General features: G+C 64.3%; 1 pseudogene; it reads left to right on the forward strand.

Moving 5' to 3' along the window:
- The first annotated feature begins 1151 nt into the window (after positions 1-1151).
- On the forward strand, positions 1152-6531 carry LOC132006215 (NADH dehydrogenase [ubiquinone] 1 alpha subcomplex subunit 1-like; annotated as a pseudogene).
- The last annotated feature ends 744 nt before the right edge of the window (positions 6532-7275 follow it).

Below are 7275 nucleotides of genomic sequence, written 5' to 3' on the forward strand. Positions count from 1 at the left end.
CTCCGCTCCTCCACCTCCCGGCCGCACCGTTTGCCTGTTCTGGACATTTCGTGCCCTTGAGACCAAGCACACGGGGCTTCAGGCCTGGCTCCCCTCACTCCCAGGCTCCCGGGTCCATCCGAGTCACAGCCCTGCTCTGCCGTGTGGATGAGCCACGTTTTGATGGAGCCCATCCGTGGACGGACGTCTGTCCTGTTTTAAATGTGTTCGCGGCCACGGAGCAGGGCCAGCTCTGAGTCATGAGGCCGGGAGGGCTGAACCCTGCCATCTTCCTCGGGGACGGGGACGCGGCCGGCCATCGGTCCAGGAAGCAGGGGCTCTGATGTGGGACGCCCAGCCCACAGCATCCCTCCAGGGTCTAACGCCTCTTGTGACACGTGACACGTGCGCACAGCCCTGCTCACCCTCCCCTGCCCTCCCCACCGGCCCACGACGCCCCCCTCTCCCCCCACCACAGCGCCCCACACCTTCCTGCGTGCTGCCCCCTCTGCCTGGGGAGCCCTTGTAGATCATCTCCACACCCAAATCCCGCCTGCTGCTCAGAAGCCTCACGCGGGGACTGTGGTGGGGGGGAACTGTGTCCCCCAGAGTGATATGTCCACGTCCTAACCCCCCTACCTGTGACCATTCTGGAAATAGGGTCTGTGCGGGGACCAGCAGGTTAAGAGGGGGTCGTGCAGGAGTGGATGGGCCCCATCCCACCAGGGGGGTCCTAAGGGGACAGACACAGCACCCCGTGGGACAACGAGGCAGAGCCGGCGGCCACGAGCCAGGGGACGCCAAGGGTGGCCGTACCTGCAGGCACTGGGGGAGGACAGCACGGCCCCCCGCCCCGAACCTCCAGCGGCGGCCTGCCCGTGCCCGGACCGCAGACTCACAGCCGCCGGGACAGGAGAGAACCTGGTCCTGCGGTGTCAGGCAGCCGGGGCCCTCTCTCCCCGCACTGCAGGAAGCACCTGGGCCCTAACTTTAGACCCAGACCAATCGCTAGTTACGAGCCGATGTCACCTCCCACGTCAGACCTGAAGACAAAACCTGCGTTTCCGATTCTTTCGCAGGTGGCCAGCCCCCCCCCCCCCCCCCCCCCCCCCCCCCCCCCCCCCGCCCCCGCGGGGGGGCCCCCCCCCCCCCCCCCCCCCCCCCCCCGCCAGCCAGTCTCCTGCCCTCAGGGCCGTGGGGGAGACTCGCCCTGGCCGGACTGCTCCCCGCACACAAGGACCAGCCCAGGGAGGCTTGTGGTCCTGAGAGCCGTCAGCCTGTCTTCTACGCTTTTCCCCAAAGCCATGCTTTTCAGCACCGTGAGGGAAGGGGCGCTCAGGCCTGGCCCTCAAAGCTGCTATGGAAAACCGGCTGAGACAGGCACGGAGGCCGTGGTCTCGCTGTTCGAGAAAGCCACACGCACCCATCATGCAGGCTGCACAGTCAGCAGATAGAGAACGCTGACAGCCCCAGCGGGGACAGGAGCAGGTGTCCGAACGGGTCACTGGGGCCCCTGGTTAGACCCGGATGCTGTCCCTATAGGAGTATCCTGGGGCTGCCGAGCCCCCCGCCCCCCGTCCAGGTCAGGCCTCGCCCGGAGGCTCCTCTCACACGGGTGACGTGATGCCCAGGGTCCCTCGCTCACGCCTGTGTCCCCTCACAGCGGTGCTGAGGTGACCGAGCGAGTGAACGAGGGACTCCCACTTCTGGTTGGTCTGTCCCGTCCTCACCGGCTCCGGCTCCCTCTCCTGCTGCCTCTGGCCTCCGTTCCCCTCCGGTGGCGCCCGTCTGACCCACCCGCGCCTGCTGGCCCCGCCGCCGGCACCCCTCCCCGTGTTCCTCACCTCCGGCCGGCCCGGCGCCCCACAGCCCCCTTCCCGCAGCATCACTCCCTCACCTCCTTCTGCAAACGCCGGCCTTTTCCGTCCTGCTGAATTATGGCTGGACGGAGCACGTCAGCTTTAAGCAGAATTTTGTCTGAATTCCCACTCTTCTGTCCCAGACCTAACTATTCCTCCTCTCTGCTCCTCCTCCAGGGGCTTGCTCTCTCTCGGCCTCCCGTCTCCCATCTCCCCATGCCCTGGGGCCTCGAAGCTTCTAGGCTTTGCCTGCTAGGTGGGAGGTCAGGGGAGCAGCGGCACAGTCTTACGTATCCCCCGATGTCCCCAGAGCCCGGGCGGAGGTGCACACAGAGCTTAAGTTAGAGTCTGTGGACACCCGCTGCCTTGTGTCACCACAGCAAGTATCCAGCATCGGCAAAGGGAGCCCCAAGGGGCCCCTTGACATGCTTGGGGTAGCTGGCCTCGGTCCGAGAGCAAAGCAGTGACCAAGAGACCCCAGAGAGCATCTGACTGCCCCCCACTTTCTAAACACCTGTTTGCCACAGAGAAACGCATGCCGGCCTGCCGGCCTTCACCGCTGCCAAGTGCACAGCCCCAGGGTATAAGCGTGCACAGCTGCCTCCGTCCAGCCACAGAATGTCTCCTTCTTCCCCAGCTCCATCCCCAGGACACCCTAACTCCCCGGCCCCGGCACCCTGTCCATCCCTGGCTCCGGGTCGACTCCTCGGGGGACCCCCTGCAAGTGGCACCTTGCCGTGTCTGTCTCCGTGACGGGCTGACCTCACGGGGCCTCGTGCCCTCCAGGTCCACCCTCGCTGTGGCCGGCATCCGCATGGCCTTCCCGGCGACGGCTGAGTCCTAGGCCACGGCGTGGACGGACCACACTCTGCCCGGCGCCCCATCCAGACGTGGACCCTTGCGTTGCTTCTGCCCTTGGGCTGCCGTGAGTGATGCTCTTGAGATCATGGGGCACAAAGGGGTCTCCAAGACCCGGCTCCCGGGGCTCACGGGTGCACGCGCAGTCCTGCAGCTGCTGGGTCGTGCGGGAACTCGGCGTTCGTGTTCTTAGGAACGACCGCCCCCACACACACCGTCTCCCACAGAGGCTGCACCCCCTCGCCTCCGTGTGGGACACGAAATTCCCAGTCTCTCCACGTCCTCTGGGCGCCGGGTTTTCTGCCGCCGTCGTCAGGGCTGCGGAGGCGTCATGACGATGTGTGATGATCACCCCTTCGGAGCTCACTGGCCACTCATATGTCATCTCCAGGGAAACCTGGAGTCACATCCCTCACCGGTTCTGCCTCGAGTGTCTGGTTTTGATCTCTGGTTGGATCGGTGGCTTCCTCCCTTTCTGTAGACCGTGACCTGGGCAGCAGCCTTGACCCAGTGGACGCACCTGCCAGGGTCGCTGTGCATCTGAGCATGGGCAGACTGGGGGCTCGCTCCAGACCAGCTGGACACTGTGACACAGGTTACTGCCAAGGTGCACATCCAGCCCTGCGGTCCCACCGTGAAGCGCCCCCCCAGCCCCACCGAGGAGCACACCTCTGTTCACAAAGCACTTGGGGGCAGAACTCGCTCCTCTGACCTCACAAGGAGCCCAGGCCTTCCTTCCCACATGGGTTCTCAGCCCTGTTTCGTGCTAGGAGCTGCCCATTGCGAGGAGCTGCCGTGGGCCAGGCTGCTACCGAGCCCTGTGCAAACAGCGTCTTGCTCTAGGGCACCCAGGGGAGGCTCTGCGTGTAGCCCTGTTTATAGGAAAAGGACAAGAAAGCTCAGAGGGCTCAGAGGGCTCAGGGAGCTGGTCACCAGGCTCAGGAGTGGGGCACAGGGACAGTGAGTGACTCGGATGTGGGGCCCAGCCTGCGCTAACCACACCGCTGGGGGAAGAGACATTAAGGCACAGACACACCCAGAGCCACGTGACATGCACTAAAGGGCCACGGTTCGTACTCCTCATGGCGTAGCACAGAGCATAGACCGTGGGGTGGCCTCAGACCACAGTCTGGTCCGGTCGTCCAAGGGGAGGCGGCCCCTGAAATAAATGCTCGCCCCAGAACCCACAGATGTGACTGGATTTGGAGAAAGGGTGTCTGCTGATGTGTGTAAATCAGAGATCTGGACATGTGGCCATGATGCTGGCCGGCCTGGGGGACCCCGTGCCCCTTCATACCACAGGACGAGGCGGGGAGGAGATGAGGCACATATGGAAGCCGGAGGCCGTGGGATGACAGAGGCAGAGACTGGGGGTTTGTGGCCACAGCCCAGGGACACCTGGAGCCCCCGGGAGCCCCCCAGGAGCTGAGAGAGGTGGACAGATTGTCCCTGGGGCCTCGGAGGGAGTGTGGCCCTGTGACACTTGAATTTCAACCCAGGGCAACAGATCTCAGACTCAGGCCTCCAGGACAGTGAGGGTCTCCAGCTCTGCTGCTCTGAGCACCCCCACCCCCCGGCTTGGGGCACTTTGTCACAGCAGCCCTGGGACAGAGACACCCACACAGTCCTGACCTCAAGGCAAGATTTGGAGGTGCTCGATTAATCTGGCGGGAGGGGGCCGATGTGGATTCAGATTGTGTTTTTGACGCTGGGATGTGGAGCTGGGGATGCTGGGCCACGGCCATGGGCACGGCTGAGCCCCCGGGGCGCCTCCCCAGCCTGGCCGCAGCGTCCAGCTCCGGGGACACTCCGGGCCAGACGGGCTGAGAGGTGGGCAGTGGTGGCCGTCCTTCACCAGCTCCAGGAGGACAAGGAGCCCGGCCTGCTCTCCGGGATGACCGAGCCCACGGCAGACGCCTCCATGGCGAGGACACACACACTGCCACCAAGCCGTGGGAGACACCCGGGAGCATCCCGGATCAGGGCAAAGCTTTGCTGTGACGGACGCTGTCCCACGAGCACCAGGACCGCCCGGCCTGGACCATGGCCCGTGTACAGACTTCAGCCTGTCCCTTCCTCGCCTGGGGCCTCAGTTTCCCCGCCGTGAAACAAGAGCTGCGTTCTGCTTCGCGGTCCTCAGCCTGCGGGCAGGGACCAGGGACCCTGGACGTCCGGCCATGAGTTGTGCCGGTGCGGTACGACTGGGCTGTGTCTGCGAGACGTGTGTTGAGTGTTTCTGAGTCCAGCGCCGCTCTCCTGACGCCCCACGGACACGCTCGTTCAACAGCCACGTCGGGCGGCGCTCACGGTCATCTTCTTGAAGCTTCGAAGGGTGGGGAAGGCCTGGAAAGCCGGGGCGTGCGGAGCACGGGGAGGGCAGAGGACTCAGAGCCCAGGGCCCTGCTAGGGACCGTGCACGTGGGTGCGTAGCTCCGTGACTGTCCTCCCCCGCCGCTGTCAGCCCGGCAGCAGCCGTCCTGCCCCCAGGTCATGGTGATGGACCCCTGAGCCCATCGGCCAGGCTCTGTGGGCGCTAGCTGGACCGCTTTCACGGGGGGAGACTTAACTCTGACGCCGGGCCACGGCCGGCCGTGGAAGGACTGGCTCAGCCTGGCAGTCTCCAGGGCTCGGAGCCACGGGAATGGGCCCTGGGCTCTTTCGCTTCTCCCTTCTCCCGCCAGGTGACCCATCCCAGAGTGAACCACGCTGCGTCCCAGACCTTCTCAGCCCCCAAGGGAGGTCATGCCCACCACCGCTCACTCCCTTCCGCTCCCCTGACGCTGGCCGCCACCAGTCTGCTTTGTGCCTCGGTGGAGGGTTTTTCTGAACGTGACCTAGGAACAGCCTCACAGGTCACGTGGCGCTCTGGGCCCGGCTTCCGTGGTCCGGCACGCCATCCGGGCTCCCCCGTGCCACATGTGCCTGTGGTCCGTCCCTTCTCACGGCTCAGCAGCCTTCCCCACACGGCTGAGCTCCACGCGCACCTCGTGAACCCCCTTGGTCGCTGACAGGCTGCGGCCGTGGCCACCTTCTGCGCAGGGACACCTGTTTGAGAGACCGGCTTCCAGTTTCTCTGGGGACCACCCCGGAGTGGAGCTGCGGGCCCTGTGGTGTTCCGTTCCAGGTTCCAAGGGCGTCTGTCTGCACCTATACTGCATGTTTCGCTCAAGCGAGTAGAAAGCACGCGGGGGAGAGCAGGACACCGCGGGCACATAACTCAGCCTCTGGAGCCCCTCAGGCCCCGCTCCTGGGCAGCCCCGTCTGCCACACTGTGCGCTCATCCCCCTGCTTTGCTACCAGAGATCAATGCCACTGTTTTGGGGACTTCCCATCTTATCTCTACAAAACATGAGAAGGAATTCAAGGGGCTCCCCGGGTAGCCGAGTTGGTGAAGCGTCCACCTTTGGCTCGGGTCATGATCCCGGGGTCCTGCGTCAGGCTCCCTGCTCAGTGGGGAGCCTGCTTCTCCCTCTGCCGCTCCCCCTGCTCGTGCTCACTCGTAAATAAAATCTTCTTGGCCTTGGCAACCGCGCAGTGCGATGTGGTTCGAGATCCTGCCCAGGATCGACCTCACGGCCACGTGCTTGGTGCCCCGCCCCCGGCACATCCACGGCGCACACCCACAGGTCCAGTACCGGGGGCAAGGAGAAACCAGTTGCTTATTACCCATGTCAGTGGAGTTTGCTGCAAAGAGACAGGCTCATCTCTGGAGTTAATTGTTACTACGTGTCAAAGGGTTTGGAGAATAACAATTAAGGAAACATTTTCCTGATTGATGAAAAATGACTCGGTCACGCCCACCTAGCCCTTCTAGAAAGTGACGCAGCATATTAACGTAGTGCATACTGAAAACAAAAAAGTAAATAAACAAATACATCTTAAGAAAAGTTCAAGACCTAAAACCGCCGGTATCTGTCACTGCCTCGGGTAGGACCGTCCCCGGGAAAGCCGCGTCTCCTTCGCGGCGCACGCAGGGCCCTGAGCTCCGTCTGGGGCTGCGGCCACTCTGTCCCCACAGGGCCAAGGTCAGCTTGTGAAAGAGACAAGGCCAATGGTTTCTGGTGTCACAGACCTGGAGGGTTCCCTGGGCCACACTTTGAGGATTGCTAAACACGCACCCACCCCCACCCCCCACCCCAGGTCGCGGGTCTGAGCCCTGCTTTGCTGAAGAAGGAAGTGAGGGTGGGAGACGTGAGCGCGGTGCGTGGGGAGCCCGGAGCCCTCGTGCCTCCTGAGCTCATGAGGGCATCAGAGCGGACGCACTGGGCACACCTGCCGGCCCTCTGGGCGTGGGGGCAGGGCGCGAGGAAGGGCCACCGGAGCGCCGCCTGCCTCCCACAGAGCCCCGTGGGCAGACAGGGTGTGGGGGTGCCCAGCTCTGGGGGAGCGGAGGCTGTTTGGAAAGGCACAGGAGGCCAAGAGCGTCTTCAGCTCAGGGATGCCAGACGGAGCCGGAAGCAGACCTTGATTCCAGTCGGGCCATTGCAACAGGGAAAGCTCCGTGGGGCTAAAGACCTCATGTCCCGGCGGGGGGCTCTGCCCGGCTCGCAGGGGGAGGAGCAGACGGGGGGCAGTGTGG

Source organism: Mustela nigripes, chromosome 17, assembly GCF_022355385.1.
Source record: "Mustela nigripes isolate SB6536 chromosome 17, MUSNIG.SB6536, whole genome shotgun sequence".
Classification (NCBI taxonomy): domain Eukaryota; kingdom Metazoa; phylum Chordata; class Mammalia; order Carnivora; family Mustelidae; genus Mustela; species Mustela nigripes.